The sequence below is a fragment of the Sciurus vulgaris genome (genome assembly GCF_902686455.1).
Source record: "Sciurus vulgaris genome assembly, chromosome: 3".
Lineage (NCBI taxonomy): Eukaryota > Metazoa > Chordata > Mammalia > Rodentia > Sciuridae > Sciurus > Sciurus vulgaris.
In genome coordinates, this window is record NC_136463.1 from 150,872,153 (window position 1) to 150,896,456 (window position 24,304).

At 37.2% G+C, this 24,304-nt stretch overlaps 1 protein-coding gene and 1 long non-coding RNA gene across 3 annotated transcripts in view; both read left to right on the forward strand.

The window, feature by feature from the left end:
* The window catches only part of LOC306656963, a 174,101-nt gene extending 151,781 nt beyond the window's left edge, over positions 1–22,320 (forward strand). The window contains exon 3 of the long non-coding RNA XR_013762681.1: positions 4–22,320. This is a non-coding gene — a long non-coding RNA (uncharacterized lncRNA). The remainder of the gene's footprint in view (positions 1–3) is intronic.
* The window catches only part of PLCL1 (phospholipase C like 1 (inactive)), a 338,334-nt gene that overhangs the window by 167,326 nt on the left and 146,704 nt on the right, over positions 1–24,304 (forward strand). The gene's annotated exons all lie outside the window — the stretch shown is intronic.

Genomic DNA, 24,304 nt, shown 5'->3' on the forward strand with positions numbered 1-24,304 from the left:
AAGCACTCTACCAGTGAGTTACATCCCTAATCCTTTGGAGATAGGGTTCTACTAAATTGCTGAGGCTGGTCTTGAACTCACTAAATTGCCTCAGGCTTTCAGTAGCTGGGATTACAGGCATGTGCCACCATGCCCAACTAGATGGAGATGTAGATGAGACTAACAGTTAAAGGGAGTGAAAAGTTCATTAGGGACTGAAGTGTGTATCTGTTCTAGAAAGGAACTTCTACCTTCTAGAATGAATTTATCCACAGTAATCAGCACAAGAAATCCATATATAGAAAGATCTTTTAAACTAGGGGCATGATGAAGGTTAGACTATACTGTCGGGATGAATGTTAGGGCTATACTCTAAGAAAGAAGCTTGGAAGGAATCTTCTAATCCAATTGTCTCAGTTTACAAATGAGCAAAGGCCAAGCATCTTATCCAAAATTACAAGTAATTGGTTTTTTGGTAGCATTACTTGCATCTTTGCTTAAAAAATGTATATTTATAATATATTTGTATTTATATGTATTTAGAAATATGTAGTAATATATTTGGTCATTTTAATTTAGAAAAAAAGGCTTTGTAGTACAGATTTAATTTTTAAGTGTTAAGAAGCAATGGTTTAATTCAGGTGAGCAGTTTGTATTTAACTGTGGGAAAGTAAAAAAAAAAAAAAAAAAAAAAAAACACTCTTAATCCAGTCTGGCATACCAAATATGTGAATTCATTTATTTGTCTGAGGATTTTATTGTTTGTTTTTTGTTTTCTCATTTTTGGGTACTAGGGATTGAACCCAGGGGTGCTTAATCACTTAGCCACATCCCCAGTCCTTTTGATTTTTTATTTTAAGATAGGATCTCATTAAGTTGTTTAGGGCTCACTAAATTGCTGAGGCTGGTCTTGAACTTGTGATTCTCCTGCCTCAACCTCACTGGGATTGCAGGCATTCACCAACATGCTCAGCTTGTCCAAGTTTTTATTTAACTGGATGAGCTTTAACCACAAGAATTTATACATATTTAGAAGTTTAAAACTGACAAACCAAATAAAAAGACTATATACTTTAAGGGGCCTTTGTATAGATCTACTATCTTTTTGGCTTCCTGTTTTCACTTATTTCCATTTCTGTTTATGCCCAGCTTCCAAATTCAAGTCCATAATCTCAGAACAGTAAGGAATTTGATGAAGAATAGTAGAGAAATCTGAATCTTTAACTGTCTTTAAACTTCCACCATACTAAGAAATTAATCTCTTTTTCTACTTTTTTCTTTCTTTCTTTCCTTCTTTTTATCTGGTACTAGGCCAACTCTTATCATTCCTCCTCAGTTTAATCCAAATTTTATGGGCCCCGTAAGTTTGAAAGCTAAAGATCATTCTGGTTAATAATCAGTTACGGGAACTTGTATATGTATAAACTTTAATATACCACTTCATAATTTAAGTGGGTCTTAATCATTGTTTTGTTTTCTTCTGTGATATAAATGTGAGTTCTTATCAAAGACCACAGCTTTGAAGTGATGGGATTCTGGGTAGCATTTCTTGACAGACTTGTATGTTTGCTTAGAGCTATGCATTTATAATCTTTATTTATCTTTTCTTTGTGCTGGGGATCAAACCCAGGGCCTCACAAATTCTAAGCAGGTACTTTACCACTAAGCTATACCCACAGCCCTATTACTTATCCAAATATTTTGGTCATTTTAATTTGGAATGAAGCCTTTATAATTAGTTATAATAATAGCTGAGTGGTAGCTGTGATCCAAAGAGGTGGGTTGAATGACTTGCTCAGTAACTATAAGCCTGCCTGAGAGCCTTAAAGGATCTTGCTTCTGTCCTTAACTGCAAGTCAGCTGTCTTCTATGAAGAAAAAAAGAGCCTCAAGAATTTGTTGACTGAAGTCTTAATGTTTTTCAGAATAATAATTTTACCTTTCTAACATTTAAGTTTATATCTTTTTCTTAAATGACTGTTGGCTTAATTTTAATATGGAAATGACAAAAATGTATCCTACAAATTTACCATTTTGATAGAAGAGATTTGAGCTTATCATTCATATAATATTTTCTTTCCCCTTTATACCTCTGTTAAAGTGAGAAGGTAGTGGACTGATTGCATTGCAAAGTTGATCTTGGGCTTATAAATGAGCTTGCCAAGGAGCTTCTTGCAAGAGTGAACCCCTTATTTCATTTAAGGTATGATTTACAAACATATGGTTTGATATATTTGTTATTTCACTTAAAATTTACTGAGTATTTAGTAATAATAGGTTGTTTGGAAGAGTAAATAAGCATTTTCTGCGAAAGACTTGTTGGATAGAATTAATGTTACTTATTGTTACTATCATTGCCAGGCCCTGTGCTAGGCACTGAATATAGAAAGAAGATAAAAGGTTAACATTTCAAAGGGATCAAAGCAATGAGGCCTGCAGGGATGGAGTTAGAATTACGATTATTCTCTGAAGATATAATTTTGGCTATCTTGTGTGTTGGATTTTGAGTCTTCTGCCAGCACACACTTCACGTCTATGCATCTGTTCTGTAAGGTAATACCCAGATCTGTACCAATGAAAAAGGAATTGCAGAAGGATGAGTCAAATATAATATTTTCATTGTGACATAGCACTGAACCCTCTAGTCAAAGCAGCCTCTAGTTACAGTCAGATTATCCTTCCCAGGTTTTTGTTTTTACTTTATCAGTTGCATCTTCCACATCCCTTCAAGGGAGGCATAACTGGAACACAACTACCAGTTGTATTTATATTAAGCTTCATCTAGTTTGTTATCAAAGTGCAAATCTTGCTTTGCTGAAGGACTTTTGGGATTTGTTTTTATTAGTCAGTGTAGTGATTAGGCAGATCTGTGGAAAACGGGTACTTTCCATTTCTTGAAAATCTAAACATGCTTTAATGGTTTGTTTCAACATGTTTTGCTTTCTACACTTCAGTAGCTAAAGGCATATTACTTATTAGGAGACAAAGAAATTCTTTTGAGTTACTTAACTAATTTTCCATTTATCTCTTATGGTAATTTATAATGAGAGAACTTTAGTTATCTTAAACACTTTTGAAACTAATTTTTTCTAGCACCATAGAAGGTATGTTCATATGTAGAACAAAACTTTTAGCAGTAGACCAATTCTGATTTTCAAGGAACTTAAAGGTATATTCTTAAAAACACATTCAATATTAAGAAAATACATTTAAAACATGTATTTAAATGTGCCATACCAGATATTCTGTAGAAATAGTATCATGTTCACAATTTTCTCCTGTTAAACATTTAGATTTTTTTAATAATGAGGTTTTTTTCCTCCCCATTAATAGTTGTCTCCTGGGTGGTCCGCAACATTGACTTGGTTAAATTTGCAAAATAGATTTTTATGTCTAATTTAAGTGCAAGAAAAAGCTGAATGTTTCTGTTGACATTGTAGTAAGAGCGTGAGAAGGTAGTTAAACCATCAGAAAAATAATTTGACTTACTTTAAAAAGTCTAGTGCTTTAGAAAGAGGCCTGTTTTTGCTTCATTAGCTTCTTCTATGAGGAACTTTATAAGTAAAATTTAATAGGCCTAGCCAAGATATAGAAGGATTCTTCCTTTTAAGCATGATTCATTTCAGCTAAAATTTTAAAAAATACTCACATTCATTGTGAGTGTTCTTTAATGAAAGTTTAATAAGTGTCTATATCTCTGATGAATTCAGAAATTTAGAGGCATTTAGAAATTCCCTAGTATACCACATGGTGGCTGAATGCTTTGGTGGAAGGGCAAGGTAGCATCATAGAAACCTAGGGTGAAATCCTGGTTCTGTAACCCACTAGCTTTGTGACTCTGAGTCTATTGCTTGCTAAGTTCACTTCCCTCAATTGTAGAATGGGAAACCAAACAACCACCTCATAAAGGTAGCTTTGAGAAGAAAGCAGAGTTTATCATGCAGAACATCTTGCAGTGCTTTGTTAGTTACATTTGGCATTCATTTTCATAAAATAATTCTTCAATAGTTCAATATCATCTGATACTGAAATAGCTCACTTCATATATAATGAAGTGAATGGTCTAAGCCAGATGTGGGCAAACTACAGCAAACTATCTGCCTATTTTGTAATTGAAGTTTTATCAAAGCACAGCCATGCCATAGTATTTAGGTACTGTCTATGATGACTGTCATGCTTCCATGATAGAATAGTTGTGACATAGACATGACCCATAAGACCTACAATGTTTACTGTCTCGCCTTTTTCAGAAAAATCTTGCCAACCCTTGATCTAAGCTGTTTCCAGGGAATTGTGCAATCAGTATTATGAAGTGTCATGGTTTATACAAATGGGAGGATCAGTTTTGAGTGTGATGCCTTACAAGTAGACTACAGCATTACTTAGCTATTCCCAGGGTTAACCAGAGAAGTCTAAGGAATGTCTGTGATTAGTCATGACTCCTTTGTAACTGTTGGGAATAATAAATCTAGGACCTATAGAAGGGGGTTTGGACAGGAACAAAACTTTTAGTGGCTCGGTTTCAAAGTGGGGAGGCACTAGAGTGTAGTATCAGATTTCACTCTTTGGCATCTTTTACCAGCCCACAGCTAGGAAAGTTATTAAGAACTTTCATTACAAAGTGTGGATTCAATCATTCTTAACAGGTCTTTGTTAATCATACGAAATTCTGAACTATAAGATTGCAATTGGATATTACAAGGGATATCTAGAGATTCCGGATTTTACCTGGTTATTACAGTGGATACTGTAGGTGACAGGGTGGGCAAAACTAGATGAGGCTGTGTGTGCTACAAATTATTGAAGGTTCGAAACTACATTCCACTCAATTTGATAATTCTGATAGATTTAACATTGGAACAATTCTTGGCTTCTACTGGAGGTTCTGAGAAGTTTCCCTTTCATTTTCATAAGTGGTATTCTGCCATCCCAAGGTCTTTTGTTCTCCTTAATTGATCTCTGGGGAGGTAGACAATGCAGTCATCATTCCCGAGAAATGTTTGGTGTTTTAGAGTTTGTAAAGTGCTTCCATGTACACAGTTTCAGTCAAACAACACAACCTCCTTACAAGTTAGAAGGGTAGAAATTATGCTCATTTTATAGATGATGAAAATGTCAGGTTTCAAGAAGATAGGCCACTTGTCTAAGGCCTCCCAACTTTAAGGGTGAAGGAGGAACTCTAATTTGTCTTCCAACTTTGCATCTTATGTTTTTTTGCCATGTCATTTTGCCTGAGTTTTCTTTCAGATAGTTTATTGAAAATTGGGTAAAATATAAAATCTTATTAATTTATCAAATAAGCATCCACAGGGGGAAAAAGAATTTCATATTAGAAAGAAACATAAAGTCACTTAAATCAGAGGTTATAAACTATTGACCCACAGGTCTCGTCTGGCCTGCGGATGTATTTGGCTAAGACTAGATAATATTTCCCTGCAAATAGTTTTATTTTTTCAAAATACCTGGAATTAGCTGTCAAGTAATGTCACAAATAGATCCTAATTTTCAGGTGCCTTAGGAAAGTCAGAGGGTCCACACTCCTGTGAGGCAGTAGACTGGGTTTAAACAGCAGCTGTCTCTTTGAGAGGGGCATTTACTTACTGGTTTTTATCAGTCTCTACCTTTCTCTGTTGTCCTGCCAGCCAGACCCTTCTCCAATCATTTATAGCACTTGCCTAGCTCTTGACAAGCATTTGAAGTTCTATCCCTGAGTCTAGACTTGAATATGTTACTTTGTGAATGAGGAAATGAGATTCAAGTACAGTAGTAAGTTAATTTGGCAGCACCAAGATTAGAACTTGTTATCCCAAAACAGAGATCTTTCTTGTGCTTTCGCATCATGGCGGATTATCATTGTTACTGAAAATAGAGGACTAGCAAGGGGATAGTAATTAGTCAAGAGATGAGATGATGAGTACTTTTTAATGAATGCATAATGTTTTAGTGAATATCTGCTATGCATATCTTGTTTATGCCATATGAACCTGATTTGAGATAGTTCATAACCAGGCTAAGCATAAGACCGTGTACTGTAGGTTCAGTTTAGAAAACATGGATCCCTATAAATTGAATAAATGAAGTTATTTTCTTGCAGTGGAGAAGTTCACTGGAAGACACAGTTTTGAACAAATTTCAGCACTGAGACAGTTTCAGCTTTCAAAGCAAAAATGTTTCTCCTTAGCATCATCAGGTTTGTGATGAACACCTCTTTCATGGAAGGGCCCATGTTAGGCAATAGCATGTCTATGAGACTCTGAGGGAAAGGGAGGTAACAGTAGAGAAGTGTGAATGTATACTGATAGACTGGGAAGAGAAGTGCAGGCAAGAGTGAACAGGCCTTGTCTGTCACACGGAGCAGCATGCAGAGACTGAGTGTAGGTGGTTCAAAGGAATTGATGGTGGGATCTATCCAGCGATAAGAAAGGGAGTCAGGTATACAGATGGGCCGAGTGGAGCACAGAGTGTATCACTTACTTTTTCTGATGGGTTATATAATTCAAATCCAAGGAAATAAGTTATATTCTACTGAATGAAAACACTAATTGGGAACAGGAAAAAATAACTATAATAAAGAATGAACTATAATAAAGAATTGAGATTCAAAATGCATAATAAAAAATAAAATATTTGATGAAAACATTTCCAGATAACTAATTGCTGTCCTTGTTATTATTCATTCACACAGGAATTGTTTGTCAATTTGCTATGTGTAGGCTCCATACAGGAAGTGGGGAATATCTGAAGGTAGTATCACTGATTTTTGCCTTTGGGTTGCTTTCGACCTAGTTGGAGAGGTAGGAAAGGAAGGTAGGAAATAGTCTATATAAGACAATCCCGTGTGATAAGTGTTTTCATGGGTTAGGGAAAGAGACATTTGTACTGGTTTGATCTGGAGAAAGACTTTCTGAGGATTGAGGACCAGGATTTGAACTAGACCTTGAAGGATGAGTAGGATTTGAAATATCAATGGATGGTAGAAGGGTAGAAGTTACTATAGAGAGGGCTTGTGGCAGAACAGACACATTGGCAGTAAACTAAAGAAACAAATGTGACTGAAGTATATAAACTTCCTGACTGGGAGGGAGAGCTGCACAGGTTAGTAAGTACTGAATTGTAAAGGACTTTGACTCCTAGGTGAGAGAGTCTGCATTTTAAAAATATGATTTCCATAGTTTACCAGGGGGATTGGTGTGAAGATGATGATATATATTTAAAAGTGTTTAGGGATGGCTCATTCTCAGAGGCCTTTGTGAATAGTTGCAGTTATTTGCCCAGGAGAGAATCAAAACCTTCCTAAGCAGAAACATCTCCCCAGACTCTCACCTGGAATCTACTTGGAGACTCTCTAAGGTATTGCACAGTATATACAGAGACCAATACAACACATGAAGGACAAATGTAAAGAGGAGATCTACTGATAAGAGATGACAGATCAAGAATCCTATTTTGCTCAAGATAGTGTTGAATCTGGAGTGCTATTTTACTTTCAGTTTCTGCCTATGCCTATTGGGATCACCTTATATTGGAATCCTTATAAAGTCCTTTGAGTTGGTAGAATGCTGCTCACTGAATTACTTTATTTTGAGCAGCAAAATATTCTTTGGAGAGACACATCAGATTTGAGTGACTTCAATCAGTGCTACTTTTATTTGCTCATAGAAGTGTGTAGACATGGTGGGTAAGAAAAAGGGAGAAATAAATTGATATAGTTTCTGTTATTATTCTTAGAGCTACACATTTTCATTGCAAGATGCTGGATATAATTATAAACATGCCTTTTAAAGCAGTGCAGTAGGTATTTATATTCTGGATATCACAAGTTCATACTTCAAGACAAAATGAAAGCAATTCCCTTAACTTAATATGACTGGGAATTCACAACTTTAAATAAAATTTCCAATGAGGGTAGGTTCAGAAAAAGTTCATCTAACAATTTAGACAGATGTGAGAGTGTGATTTTTGGAGAACTGAAGTGGAATCTGAATAAAATTTTCTTGTGGAATTTATAATATTTCAAAGCTAATCTATAATTTTAGGTTTGAGCAAGCATTAGTCATGGAAGGAGTGAATGTTAATTTTATGTCTGTTTGAGTAGGTCATGGGGTGTTCAAATCGAACACTGTTTCTGGGTCTATTGTGGGGTGTTTCTGGATGAAACACCTAGTCATTTGAATAGGTAGATGTAGTAAAGGAGATTGTCCTTCAATGTTGGTGGGCATCATCCAGTCTGTTGAGAACCATCATAGAACAGAAACAAGAAGGCAGAGGAAGGAGGAATTCACCCCTTTGCTTCCTACCTTCCTATTTCAGCTGGTTCTTCTCTTCTCATGTCATGTCATCTCATGTCATCTTCTCTTACCCTGGGACTGTGATCAACACCATGACACAGACTTTCAGACTCAGACTGACTCATAGTACTGGTTTGTTTGGGTTTCCAGCTTGCAGAGGGCAGATAACTGGATTTTTCAACTTCCATAATGGCATGAAGTTACTATGTATGCATAAATACCCACCCCCTGAATTTTTCTCTATGTATGTGTTCCATTGGTTCCATTTCTCTGGAGAACCTAACAAACACAGAGGGTTACCATAAAGCAAATTTATTTTTGTCACACACTTTTTTTCCTCTTAAATTTATTGTTTTCTTATTTATTCTAGCTCTAGGTTGAAATTTAGATATAGACTCATGATTCTTTCAGTCATTTCTGCTTCCTCTGAAATGTTTTGAAACACAGTCTTTATTTAGTAATTGGTTCAGTCCAGGACATTTGTCCTGAACTTCAAAGTTTATTGAAGTTGAAGCTTCCCCGTTCTCTTAGCACAAGACTGTTGCAGAATGGCTGCTCTAGGGGCAGACATACTGAGAAGTCTCTCCCACTCAGTACTTATACTTCCTCACTTCCTCTCTCCCAGCTTGCTTACTTTGAAGCATGGTGGGGGTATGTTGTCATAGAGGAAAGGATGAATAAAAAGTGCTCACTCTCCTCTGTGGGTCCTGGAAGTCTCTCTATCACTTGGAATCTCTCATCTGCAATCTTGTCACATGAGTGAAAGCATTTCTCATGACTCATCTCTCATGATGCTTTGCTCATCTTCTAGGTATCCATTTTTTTTAAAATGTGGTAATAGAAATATATAACAAAATTTACCGTTTTGACCATTTAAAAGTACACCGTTCTATGGTTTACATTGTTGTGCAATCATTGCCACTATTTATCCCCAAACTCACTTTATTCATTAAATAATAACTTCCCACTCTCTTTCCTTCCAGTCCCTGGAAACCATCATTCTGTGTTCTGTCTTGGAATTTGACTATTCCAAGACTGTTGTAAAGAGGAATCATATAGCATTTTTTTTTTAATGACTGGCTTGTTTCACATAGTGTAATGTCTTCAAGGTTCCATTGTGTTGTGATGTGTCAAAATTTCCTTCTTTCAAAGATTGCATGATGTTCCAGTCTGTGTATATGCTGCATTTGGTTTAGCCATATCTACTGTTGGACACTTGGGTTGTTTCTATTGCAACTTCTATGAATAATGCTACTTTGAACATGGGTGTGCAAAGCAAATGTTCTACTGAGTTGTAACCCAAGCCCCTGAATGTGGGTATGCAAATGTCTATTTGAGTCATTGTTTTCTCTCTCTCTCTGTCTTTCTTTTGGGCATATACTAAGAAGTGGAATTGCTCGATCAAATGGTAATTCCATGTTTACTTTTTGAGGAACTGCCACACTGTCTTCTAATGGTTGCACCATTTTATATTCCCACAAGCTCCAATTTCTCCACATGCTTGCCAACACTTGTTATTTTCTCATCTTTTCCTCCCCCCCTTTCTTTCCTTTCTTTTTTCCTTCCTCCCTTCCTTCTCTCCCTTTTTCTTTCTTACCCTCCCTCTTTCCTCTTCCCTTTCTCCTTTCCTTTCTTCCTTTCTTCTTTTTTTCAATAACAGCTATCCTAATGGGTATGAAATGTTATCTCATTGTGGTTTTGATTTGCATTTCCCTAGTGGCTAGTGATGTTGAGCATCTTTTCATGTGCTTAGTGGCCACGTGTATATTTTCTTTGGAGAAATGTCTATTCAGATTCTTTGCTCATTCTCTAATTAAGTTGTTTGTATTTTGTTGCTGAGCATCAGCATTCTTGGAGAGGATCTTAGGTGACCCCATGTTGGCTGCTGTATGCTTTATTATCAGGGTCTTGGAAGGATACATTCTGACAGAGGAATTGAGAGTGTGGTGGAGGGAATGTCAGAAGTGTGGCAGGGTTAAGAGATACCAACCAAGGGTGTTGAAACACCCTGAGTTAACAGACTAGAGCCATTAGGACTACTAGGCCTGAGGGGATAAGGAAAAGGAGTGGTGCTAGATTGCCTAGGGAGTCCAAGGGGAGGACTGCCCAGCAAGGGGATGTGGATTTCTGTACTAACACTAGCCTGCAGGGAAAGTACTTGGGGAATAGATAACTTATTTTCTCTGCTCTGCTACCTTGCTCTGATCTTTTTCTGGTACCTCTTGTTGGCCCAACTTAGGTGGAAATCTATGATGCAGTCCATAGAGATCAGTTTCTAGGGCACAGAGTAGGATGCACAGTGGGAGGCTGGCTTTCATTGACACACAAGATACTAGTGGATGAGTGGAGTTCTATTTGGTCCACAGGGCCTTCCACCCTTGTTGGGAGTACAGATACTTCTCAAACCACAGCCCCTTCTCTTCTGCTCTAGGTGGCTTCAGTAAGTTTTGTGCCCTAGAAGGTTCTCAGATCTGTTAGTCAGTGGCCATTTCACCATGTCCAGGAAACTCTTGTTAACACTATGTAATTTTATTGAAGCTGTTTACCCTAGGCTTGAGGTAAAGGGCAAGTTCAGACTCACAGCACACTAATTAATTGCTTTCTCTAGATAGTCTTCTTTAATCCCCAACTACTAACCCTTTTATGTCCTCAGTAGGGGTGAGGATAAAAGACAAAAGCCATGAAATGGCAAATCTTGCACAGTGGTATGACACCTTTGTCTGGAATTTAATAGCTGTAGTCTAGGAACTTTAGCAGAAATGTTACTAAACTAGTTCTATTTTAAGATCCTGTTATAAACATCATAAACAATCTATATCCCTAAAAATTTGTGTATTTGGGAGGTCATCTGGGTGGGAAATGGGCAAGACTGCTTTCTATTTAGGATCACTTTATTTATATTTTTGTTGTTCTGCGTATTCAAACCCAGTACCTCACACATGCCAGGCAAGTACTTTATCATGGAGTCATATACTTAGTCCTAGGGTCACTTTGTTTTTGAGGATATGAGATATGCTCTTTTTGGAAACTTTTCCAATATAGAGTTTCAAGCCAATTAGGATAATGCATGATTTCCATGAAATTATCCAAGTATTGTGTAGCTTCAAGTAGCTAAAATCTAAATTAGGCAAATAAAAAGTTCAAAACTCAAAAGAGTATGCCTGAATTAGAGATAAAGTTCATTGTAGATATATTCTTGTTTGATTCCAGGTCCATTCTATAGAGTATCTTCCTTAGAATAAAGCATTTCATACCTCATCTGTTTACTTTTGTTAATCTGTTCTAATTATAAAAGTCTAATTTCAGACTCTATTTTAGAATCAGCTTTAAGCCATTTTCTTTCTCGTGTGTTGTGTTAGACAGTTACTGTCTCTATAATAAATACCCAAAGTAAGCAATTTATAAAGTGAAAAGGCTCACAACCTTGGAGGTTCAAGTCCATGATTGGTTGGCCCCATTGCTTTTGGCTTGTGGTGTGGCAGCACATCATGGTGGGAGCATGTGTTGGAGAAAAAAATACCCATCTCATAGGCAGGAAGCAAAAGAGCATGAAGAGGGGTGCAATTCCTTTAAGAGCACGCCTCCAATGACCTGAAGACCTCCTTCTGAATTCTACCTCTTAAAGGCTCTCTGTCCTCCCAATAATACCACTCTGAGGACCAAGACTTTAATACATGGGCTTTTGGCAAATATTGAAGATCCAAACTATGGCATATGTGATCCATGAAGCAGATGTTTTCTTGGAATTGGGTTCCTTATTTGGTCAGAGAACCAATAAAGAAAGAGGATACTGCTATATGTATTCAGAAACAAGGCAGGAGGTTGTCATTTCTCAAGCATTTCCCCACAATGTTTTACTTCATAATTTTCAGGTTTTAAGAAGGTTTATTGAATTCTGAAACCTTAACTTCTGGCACATATCCATGATTTAAATAAATTACAGATACTAGTTTTTGTCCTGTTTGGTGTGGATATGTTAGCATTTTGCCCTGTTTCATAATGTTAGCCTTTTCTGTGTTACTATTGTAGTTTTATATGATACTGTTGTAGGTAAGGTCTACCCTGTTCCCTCATGTGAATCTCTTAGAATGAATCCATTTGAGAATGAAACTGTTTATTCTTTCCCTTTCCTCCCTTTCTCTTTCTTCCACACTTCTAGAAATATTGATTGAGACAGTGTATTATGTGCCAGGTGTTACACCAGGTACTGGGAAATCTGAAATGAAAGGCAAAATCCCCTGCTTAAGGAGATTGCTGTCCAATAGAGGGAGAGAAACAAGTAAATAAAAATTAAGATAATGTGCATGTTTGATAGGAGATACACAGTATAATGAGAACACCATAGAGGGGACCTACAGGGATGACTTGAGGTGGGTGATGAGCGTTTAGTAGGCAGTAGCGGTGCAACCAAGGAGAAGGAGGTAACCATGAGAAGAAAGGGCATCAAGGGAGGGCCAGGACTGGAGCATCCCTGGTATTTGAGAAGCCCATATCTCAGTGCCAGCTTCATCCATGGCATGGGATAATGGCAATTTTGCTGAGGCACAAAATTGAAATCCATACCCAAGATGGTTAATGTGCAGGAGCAAATAACTTATCTGATGCATGAGGCCAGGTGGCCACCTGATGTCTTTTTCTCTGATTGGTTCTGTCTTTGGCTTGCCACCTCGTATGCATAACTCCATGGGATGAATGGAAGAGCTTGTGTCTTGGAGGTAAATGGACATCTTATGAAAGTTGAAAGATACTTAAATTATCAAATGAGTTTGTGCGTAGGAAATGTGATTTTGGGGAAAAATAAGTACATATGCAGATATTTTTAGATTTGCGAAATGAAAATGATGACAAGGTTTCTGCTTGGATATCACATAGTAGGAAAAGACAGGGAGTGTTGGAGGAGGACCAGGTTTGTGCAGGGTGGAGTGAAATGGGAAAGGAAAGGAGGAGAGGTATAATGGAAGGAGATGATGAGTTATGTAGAGTTTGAGGTGCCTGTCAGTAGCACTTATGAGTTTGGCACTCACAGGGGAGACCCAGGCCATGAATGAAGGTTAAGAAGACATTGGTACTGCACAGGGGTCAAAGCTGCAGGAGGCAATGAAGTCAGCTAGGAGAATACATGGGAAGATTGGAGGGCCAAGGAAGTGACCAGGAAGAGAAGAGACCAGGAAGGTTAGCCAGAGAGGCAAGTGAAGAATTAGGAGAGAGTGGTTCATGGAAGCCAATAAATAAGTTAAAACTATTAATTACTGCTCAGGAATTAGGTATGATATGTAATGAAAAGTACCAGTTGGATTTGGAAGCTAGAAGATATTTGGTGCTGTTGGTGAAATTGTAGGGATTAAAAAACCAATTTCAATGGGAGAATGAGTGAAAGGGAAATATAGGCTAGGAACTACTTTTTAAAAAACAGTGTAAAGGGAAGATGGAAAGAGGAAAACTAGAATAGAATGGTAGATGAGGACTAGGATAGGTATTTTTCTCTTTTAGACTAGGAGGAACTTGACTTTTACAATGAAGAAACTGTAAAGTTGTAGTAGTGGATTGATTTGATTTGAGTATTGATTATAATAGCTATCATTAATGAGTGCCTGCTCTGTGCTGGACGGTGGGCTGCTCTGCACTTTCCTGTACATTCTCTCATGTGAACCACACCACTCTCCATTTTGCAGATGAGGAAACAGCTCAGGTTATTTGCTGATGATCGTATTGCTATTAAGTTGCAGAGGGTATGCTCCTTTTGCTGTGCCATGCAGCCTGTTGGTACACCAGTGCTGAATACTTTAGTATGCATGTAAAAATTTTGCTTGTGAATATAGTCTTTGTGATCTGGCAGTCACGCTCCTTGGGTGTTTATCCAAATGAGTTGAAACGTATGCCCATACAAAAACCCGCACACAGATGTTTGTAGAAGCTTTATGCATAACCCAAAACTGGAAGCATCCAAAATGTCTTTAAATAGGTGAGTGGGTAAACAAACTGTGGTACACCGTACAGTGAAACTTGTGTTACAACAATAAGGAGCGAGCTTTTGAATTAAAAAAGACATGGAGAAAGCATAAATGCATATTGCTAAGTGATAAATGCCAGTGTATAAAACTTACATGCTGTATCATTCTAAATACATGACATTCTGGAAAAGGCAAAACTATAGAGACAGTGAAAGGGTCAGTGTCTGCCCCTGGTAAGAGGAGTACAGGAGAGAGTTGGGTTGTATAGGTGAAGCACAGGGCACTTTTAGGGCAGTGAAACTCTTCTGTATGGTACTGTGGATATGCTAGATAAATGTCATTATGTATTTGTCAAAACCCATACAACTACATGACACAAAAAGAGCCATAATGTAAACTATGGACTTCAGTTAGTAATGTATCAATATTGCCTTATCAATACTGATATACCACATTAAAGCAAAATATTTAGTGGAGGGACGTGGTGGGAGAGGTAATATGTAGGAACTCTCTGTAATTCAGGTGCAGCTTTTTGTTCTGAAAAATAAACTTTATTAGTTAAAAAAATTGCCCACGAGGATAGTTATGTGCACGGTTACTTTGTTTCTACAGAAACTCCTTGGTGAGCATTTTTTTTCAGGCTTACATAATACAGTTTAAAGAAAGAAAAATAACACTCCTCCCAGAGAGAAATAATCAGTTGAACAAATCGGTAGTTATCAGAATACATCCTGTTTTTTTAGCCTCTCTAATTTACTAGTAAGGCAATCCAAATTGCATGGGGGCATGAGAGTACTTTGATTGCTTTTAAGGCTACCTTAATGCTGTTAGGGTCCCATTAGTGCACTGGAGGAGAGTCTGTCCCTGCTCTACTGGAGTTTAGAAGAGTCTTGCATGGTCAGAGGTGAGGCAGTGGAGAGGAAAGGGAGGAAGATAGGAAGACCATGTGTTTTATTCTATTACCTGAACCATACTTGATTGCAAAATATTTTTAGTGTAGATTTTTGTTGTTGTTTTTTGTTTTTTCTCATTGAATGTTGAGAACCTGTTCTGTTAGGCATGATAGATAGCATTTTTGTGGGGAGGAGGGAACCAGTAGGTAAAGCTGACCCATACTCCAGTGGTGGTGTCTCTCCCCTTTCCACCTGTGCCCTGTGTGAGCTGCTAAGTCCACAGAAGCCACTCCCACTTCCTCTCTTTTCTGGTCTTGGGGGGAAGCTCAAGTGGCAGCTGAGTGGTTTCCTGTGGTGTGCTGAGGTCAGCCTCTAGTGATTAGAAATGACAGGTGATGACTTTCTTATAACCCACAGCCATGCTGCCCTCCAGTGCTGAAGCTACATGTAGCAGGGAGGGTTATTTGTTAATGCAGCTTCTTCTTGGGTTTGGGTGGTCTCCCCTATTCACATTCAACACAGGTCTCTGTTGCCTTTGTGCACTCTGGGTCAGGTAGACTACAGCAGTGCAGACTTGAATCATTCCTTCTGTTTTTTTGTGTAAAGAAACTACCCAGTTTCTGGAATTTCACTAGATTAATACCCTGAGTAATCCATTATAGGTTTGAGGAGTCACGCCATTCATGACCTTTATCTTCCATTTCATGAACCCTCAGAGTGGTGACATGGGAGAGAGAACACTGAGGAAAGAAGGCCTTGCCTTTGTCTGGCCTACTTGTGGCCCAAGCAGTGAAATTTCAGGAGCCATGGGAAGAGTTCCCTTCCTCCCAGAAGAGTACACTAAAAGCTGTTTCCCTTACTTCTGTTTTTAATATTTTATTGAGTAATACTTTAGACCATAATTGTTTTATGTTAAAGTATAAATACCTCCTTGGTATTCCTCTTTTCAACCATAGTTTATATGGTGGATAAATTGCTAAGAGCTCAGAATTTGTTAAGGCAAGTGGAGGAAAAAGCATGAGGTGGCTTGATTTGGGTAGTAGAGAGTAATGCTAAGGGATAGAGAAAGTGGAAACTAAGGCCAATGGAAAGAAAACTATGCTTATTTACTCAGTTTTTCCTGGGAGTTTCCTTGAGTGAAATTGAGCAGGGCATATGTTGTTTACTGTATGAAATTGTGTGTGTGTGTGTGTGTGTGTGCGCGCGCGCGCGCGCATATGCATATTAAAGCCTGCGGTGGGAGGACTGGTTTAGAAAATGAGAACTGCAAAGAACCAGATATCTACTCTACTCTTCTCAATAAGTATATCTTTTAGAATTGTTTTACTCAGCTTGTACATTGCTGTGACTAAAAGACCCAATCAGAACAACTGTAGAGGAGAAAAGTTTATTTGAAGGCTCATGGTTTTAAAGTTCTCAATTCATAGACTGCTGGCTTCATTCCTCGGGGGTTGAACTGGGGCAGAACATCATGGCAGCAGAGGGAAGCAGCTCACATGATGATCAGAAAGCAGAGAGACTCCACTCACCAGATACAAAATATATAACTCAAAGACATGCCCCCAGTGTGCCCTTCCTCCAGCCACACCCTAACTTCCTTCAGTTACCACTCAGTTAATACCATTTCACAGGATTAATTCACTGATTGGGTTAAGGCTCTTATAACCCAATCATTTCTCCTCTAACCTTTCTTGCATTGTTTCACACATGAGCTTTTGGGGAATACATCACATCCAAATCATAACAAGAATGATGTTGGGTTCCCTGGAGACTTTATGATCATGGTTGCCAAGTCTGTGAGGTGTGTGTGTGTGTGTGTGTTCATATGCGTGTAGGTAGCAGACAGTACACAGTAATGCTTTCATAGATGTCTGAGATGCCATCTGGTAAAATCATCACTTGTCTCTTCTTGATCTCTAGCCTATTTTATAGCACTATACCTATTGCCCATCCAAACCACTTCCTCCTGTCATGGGGTCCTCCTATGTCTCTGACAACATAGAAAATCAGAACTGAGGATGATGTAGGTTCAGAAAAGCTTTTCTCTCCAGTTAGTTTAAGCCCAACAGAGAAGCTGGCTGTGTAGCTCCCCTAAAGACTTAAAATGAACCCAGCCCTCCGCAATTCATGTGTACTCATTCACCTAATCCAAGGTGTACTATCACCCTTGTTTCTATCACCTCACTCTCTAACAACCTTTACCTAACAACTGACACACTCAACAATGTGTGGGTGGAAAGGAACCAACAAATGGTGGTCAATCACCCAAGAATTAGCAACAGAAGGAAACCATTGCCACCCCTAAGCCTGAAGAGGCCAGGGGAGGGAGAGGCATTCATTCTCAGATTTAGTGAGAATATAGCTCTGGTGAGGGTCTTCCCTCTAAAAGTTATAGCTTTAGGTAGAACTCAGCCACTTCAAGACTGACCAGGCAGGGAGAGATCAGGGGAGGAGTCAATGACCTGATCTTTCTCTGTTCAGCTGAAGCCTCCCATTGGCAGAATCACAAGAGAAACATGAGAACCAGGATCCATAAAAGTCAGCTTCCTGGGGCACAGAGCAGGGTAGAGAAGGGAAATAATTTGGGAGGGCCAAATAGAGAATAACCAGTACCATTTTGGTTTCCCCATGTATATAATGAAAATATAAACCATTAGGACTAAATATATTGATTTATATAAGCATTTACCATGTCTCTGGAGAAAAGAGGGTACCTTATAAATATAGTGCACTAATAACAGTGATAGTAAGATTAGGACCTCTTTACTACATTTTGGTTATATCATACCTAAGTGGTTTTCTCTAATAATTACTATCCCTTTCATATCTCAACATTGTAAGGTTTGTTGGTTTTGTCACAGTCATACTTGTGGGTGTGAATTTATAGCTACATAACATTCTCATTGTTAAATTACCCAGCCTATTATCTTCAATAACCTGTAGAATTCTTTTTATTTTGTATATACACAGTGAAAATCACCTAAATGAGAGATGATGTAGGGTAGTTAAGGAGTGAGGCTTTCGTTTTATCCCAAAGTACATTTCAATTGCGGGGCTTTTTATTTTGGAGTTTAGAAGGAAAAACAATGAGATTCATGTTAACATTAGCAATATTCTCTCCTCCCCCAGGTCAATTTAGTGAGCCCACCTCTGAAAAAATACTGCCATAATATCATTATTCACTTTTCAAAAGAACTTTTGATATTTCATATTCATTTGTAGGGTTTTCTGTGTGGTCAAGGAGTCCTAGTGCTATGGTTGGAATATGAAATATCCTCCAAAAGCTCCCGTTAATGCAGGAATAGTCAAGGTGAAATGATTAAGTTATAAACATATAAACTAGTCAGTCCATCCTAGTTTGAATGGACTAAGAGGGTGGTAACTATAGGCAGGTTAGGCATGGTTGGAGAAGGCAGGTCACGGGGGCATGCCCTAGAAGGGTTCATTTTCCCTATGGCCCCTTCCCTTTCTCTTTTCTTCCTGGCTGCCATAGATAGCTTTTCTCCCCGCTGCTCTTCCTCTGCCTTATCTTGACCCTAGAGCAATGGAGTTGGCCGATTGATAGACTAGCTTTTCCTCCCCTAAGTTGTTTTTGTCAGGTATTTTTGGTCACAGCCATGAAAAGTTAACACCCTCAGCATATTACACTTTGAAGGGACCAGAGAAATCAGGATTTAAACCCTCATTTTATGAATGAAGAAATTTGTGTTTACAAAGATGAACTTGCTCAAGGTCACAGTTCTGGTGAGCTGGATAAGCAGCTATCACTTTATTTACTTTACATTTTTATCTTGGAGACTTTTATTAAATAAACAACATTTTAAGCCCAGATTTCTGAGTTTTGAGTGTTCTGATTTAATTATTCATTGGAAAATATTTATTAAGCTTCTGTTATGTTCTGGGCAATGAGCTAGGTACATCATCTGTATACTGTCGTGAAAAATGGGTGAGGTTCCCACTCATGTAACCTAGAGTTGTCTTATGAATATTTATCTTGTTATAATACAAATCACCATAATAAATTATTTACTGAGAACTTACTATGTGCCAGGCACCATGTTATATAAACATGAAAGCAGGTACTTGTCAGATGTGGTGGCTCATGCCTGTAATCTCAGCAACCTGGGAGGTTAATGTGGAGGATTGCAAATTTGAAGATAGTCTGGGCAAGTTAGCAAGACCCTGTCTCAAAATGGGGATGGAGCTCAGTGGTAGAGCATGCCTGGAATCAATCCCCAGTGCCACAAAAACTGCAGCAACAAAGTGGAGGAGTTTGTTCTGTAGGTGATCCTGTCATAAATTAATTCTAAGAGAACCCTGCCATAACGATGCTTCTAACACCTTCTGCAGAGGTAACTGAGATCTGATACCACAGGCTTGAGGGGTGCTACACGAGGTTGAGTCAGTTTTGCTCTCCAGAGATGATTGGATTGAAAGAAGATTGGGGTGGCAGTAATTTAGCTAGTTAGACTAGTGTTTAATTAAGTTAAACTTTAACTTTTCAGAGCCTTAAGTTTCAACAGTGAATTTTCTTAGAAAAAAACAATGGGTTTTGAAGACAGAAAGGCTGAGTTTGGACAGGTTTTTCTTTTCACTGACTGCTTAACTAACTCATAGAGGAGAATAATAGTCTCCTCAAGGGGTTGTTGAGAGAATAAAGTGAGGTAACTTTCATAAAGTGTGTGGTGTTTATCCCATGTAAACTGGAGATATTACTGTACAACCATTCTACTACACGGAATTGTGATTCCCATAGAGATAATGGGTTGGAAAGGACACTGTAAACAATGAAGCATTATTGATGCTTCACTTACCAAGGGATTTTTTAGTTTATTCAGTGTTTTTGTTTATGTAAGTTTTCCATTGGAGTGTAACATACATACAGAAAACCACACACATCTTTACTGTACAACTCCATGCACTTTCATAAAGTGAGTATACCTGTGTGATCAGAACCCAGATCATAACATAGAACATCCTAGAAAGCCCCAGGGGCACCCTTTTCCAGATACTGCCCTACCTCATCCTGACTTCTAATACTATCATTTCTCCTGTTTTGGATTTTTTTATGAATGGGATTGTACACTTTATCCTCTGTCATGTTTGGCTTCTTTGGCTCCCACTGTATTTGAGAGGCTGAAATACTTGTTTCACATAGTTTTAGTTCATTTGTTCCTGTGCTTCTAGAGTTTTCTGTTATATGGATATTCCACAATTTATGTATCCATTTTTCAGTTGATGGGTAGATGGGTTGTTTTTCATTTTGGCTTTTGTGAATAGTGCTGACATGAACATTCTTATACATGTTTTTTGAGAACATTTGTATGTACTTTTTGCATGTTTATCTTATTGTAAAAGTTCTGGGTCATAGGGTAGGTATACATATGTTTGATATTAATACATGATATTCTATTGGTTGTACCAATTTACAATACCGCAAATAGAATATTTTTTTAACATCTGTAAAATTCTATTACATATATGATAGGATTATAAAAATATGACTTGAATCATGTGAAAAATGGGTGTTGGCTTTCTCTTTTGTTGACATTCTATTTTAGTTATGTTCTCAGATTGCAAGGAACAGGGCCTCATTTCCATTAACTTAGCTCATGGGGAAGAGTCATACATATGTGAACTTAGAAATAAGTTGAACTGTGTAGCTTTAGAAAGGCCTGAAAGATGTTGAGGCCCTAGGATGTGGACTCTCGAGTGTTCTGCTATTAGGCTTGATTCTGGCGTCCTGAAGGGCCATCCATTCTTGATGGATCTGTATTCAGCTGGAAAGTACTGCAGGTACTAGAAGGAGCACACATTCTGACTGAGTATCTGTTCTTGTTTGTTGCTTCTCTATTTGTGCTATGTTAAATTTTGATTATTACTCTAAGAGGAGCCATTCTTTGCAATCACGTGTCAGAATTCCCAGCCTCCTACCTGATCTACATACTATTCCTAAGTCATTCAACCTCTGGAAATTGCCTACTCCCATTAATTCCTGGGAAGCACATGTACTGACTAGTCTACTAGATTTAGATACCCTTAAATAGATGCTAAATGAATTACACAATCATGATAAGAAAATAATAAGAAAACCTTAGCAACTGTGATTTTGAATTACTAATGTGTTTTGTTTTTACAATAGACATCTACTGCTTAATGTAAAACTGTACAAAGACTACTTACAAATGTTTTTTATGGTTCTTCATATCTTAAGTAAAGAGCACAGCTTACCTTTTCTGTTAACTTAGTCTGTGTTGAGTCAACTAGAAAGGAAGGAATCCAGGATGATAAGCAGGAAACAGGGACTCTGAACTGGTGGGAAATTTATTGAATAAAAGATGGACCCCAGACATGAAAACTATTCTTGGAACTACTATATTTTGGAGTTACTTGCCGGCATCTTTTGTAAGTTCAGTGGGTTTAGTTGTAATTTGTGAAGTGATAGCCAGAGACTTATACTTTTGCATCTAGCTTTTATACCCTCTACTCAAAATAGAACATGTACTTCACCTCATCCACCTTCATCTCATCCACCTCATCCAAGTAATTTCCCCTGGGTACTCATTTGCCCCAAATTGTGCTTTTTTAGGTAATGGCCATACTGTCATCAACTAACTGGTTTGCAGAAGGGTATATGGCCTATGAGAATAACCTTGTACTGAACATTCTTTATACAGACCTATAAAAACTTCCCCAAAAATTCTGAATTGAAGGTGGAGATATTATAAAGTGTTGTGGTTGAAGAAGTTTGGATTTCTGTGATTTGAGGTTGTTCTTCAAGACCTTTTTCTATCTCAAACACAGAAAGGAAGATACTAATTAGAGAATCCATTAAAAAGAACTTAACCTAGTCTGTGGCTTAATTTACATATGCAATGCTTTTCTGAAAGTCAAGTGATTAATATTAGTCATAGGACCAGCATGCATATGACCAGAAATTCTTGTTCCAACAAATTAATCAACTTACAGGGTAATTAAAAGCTGGAACAAAACTGTCATTTCACTGCTATATTCCTGCACATTAAATTAAGTTTTAAGCATTATTTAAGGCTTCACTACAATATACTTAGCATTTAAAAAGCAGTCTGGAAGCTGTTCTTATTTCTATAAGTATTTTGCTTGGTAGCTAGTCTTTTGTGAAAATTCAAATCAATTTTAAACACTTGGTTCATTTAAATAACTTTTTTTTTTTTTTTTTTTTTTTTTGCTTTCAAGAAAGAATCTGAGAAGAGTTAAAGGGAAATTTATGGGATTAGTTATTCATTGATAGATCATTCACATATACTAATGCCAGGAAACATTTAACTGATAAAAGTGCTCTGAATGTATTTGTCATTTAAGGGTATTCTTTAAGTGGATGTCTTTATCATATTGACTGTATCCTACTGATACTATTTAGACTTGCTTCCAATATTAATTTGTAAGAATTGTTGGGTAACTTACCAGTAGAATGTATGTATAAGTCAAGCCCGTGATATATTTCATTAAAGAATCTTTGTGACATTGAAAGAAATTCAAGAATGTAGCAATCAGTATTGTTTATAGGATGTTTGTGTTTAAATGACAAAACTAAAACTAAGATAATTGTTGTAATAACTTTTTTTGGTTATTAATCTTAAGTACTGAAAATAATAGATCTTTAAAAAATGCACTAACATTTAAAACCCAAGTATCTAAGCATGTTTCAGTCTCATATACAAAAAACCCCAAAATCTAAACATATAGCATTGTTGGTAAGCATGAATACCTCCTGCATTCCTTTGTACAAGAGAGTTCTTGAACGAGAATAGATTTGCCATGTCAGACTGATTCTTTCAAATTTATATTCTGTTTCTAATTTCAGGTCTTAAAAAGGTTTAACTTAGCCAATGAACATAAAAGTGCTTATTGCTAATTTAGCCGCTACTGCAGAACATGAAGGGAAATCATGAGGTCATTAACACATCTAGAAATAGCAATTTTCTAGCTTTCAGTTCCTAAGATAGTTTAGTGAAAATAAAATATTCAGTCAAAGAAGGTAGTGAGGTGAGTTTCCAAATGACTTTTTTTTTTTTTTTTAAATTTCATTCCTTCCCACGCTTCTCCATCATTTTTACCTGCCTTTATTTCTCCATCTCTGTGTTATTAACTTAAAGCTTCACTTCAGAATCTTCCTAATGCTAAGTGTTGGGGTCAGTGAAGTATATACTTTATCCTTGCATATGCAATGAGAAAAAGAATGGGAAATTATGGCAAATTCACCACCACATATCAAAGGTAAAATGCCCTTCCTGTTGGAGAGTTTACCATAGCCTCTAGCTGTCCAATCAGAGAGAATACACCCACCCCATTGATAGGGAAGGAAGGTTCTCTTTGAGGGGCTGAACTGGATACTGCACCTTATTTATACCCTGAGAGTTCTCTGAGTTGGTGCTCTAGAGAGATCTTTCTCACATACTTTTATTTCTCCAATGTAAAACATTGATTGACTGTCTATTCTATGTTAGATACTGTGCTATGTCCTATAGCCTGGTCTACAAGTAGATTGTACTCTTGAGAGGGAAGCCAGCATTAAAGACATGTAAATATAGTCATTTCTTGGCATCCATGTGAGATTGGTTCCAGGGTCCCTCTGGATATAGAAATCTACAGATGCTCAAGTCCCTGATACAAAAATGACATATTTGAATATAACTATGTACATCCTCCCATACATATTTCAATTAATTTGTAGATTACTTAATATACCTCATGCAATATAAAGGTTCTATAAATAGTTGACAACGCAAAAAAATGTACATTTCAGTACAGACATTTTTTTTTTCCCAACTACTTTTGAAATAGGTTTGGTTGAGTTCAAAGAATGAGATGTCTTTCCATTTATTTGTATTTTCTTTGATGTTATTTAGGAATATTTTATAGTTTTCTGTGTAAAAGTTTTTACCTTCTTGGTTAAGTTTACTCCTAAGTATTTAATCCTTTTTGATGTTATACTAAATGGAATTGTTTTCTTAATTTCCTTTCTGGACTGATCTTTGTTATTGATCAGTGTTTATTTTCAAGTGTTGGTTTTGTATCTTTCAATTTTGCTAAATTCATTTATTTGTTTTATCATTTTTTAGTATAATCTTTAATAGAGTTTTCTATTTTTAAGATTATGACATGTGTGAACAGAGATAATTTTGCTTCTTATTTTCCAATTTGTAGGCTTTTTA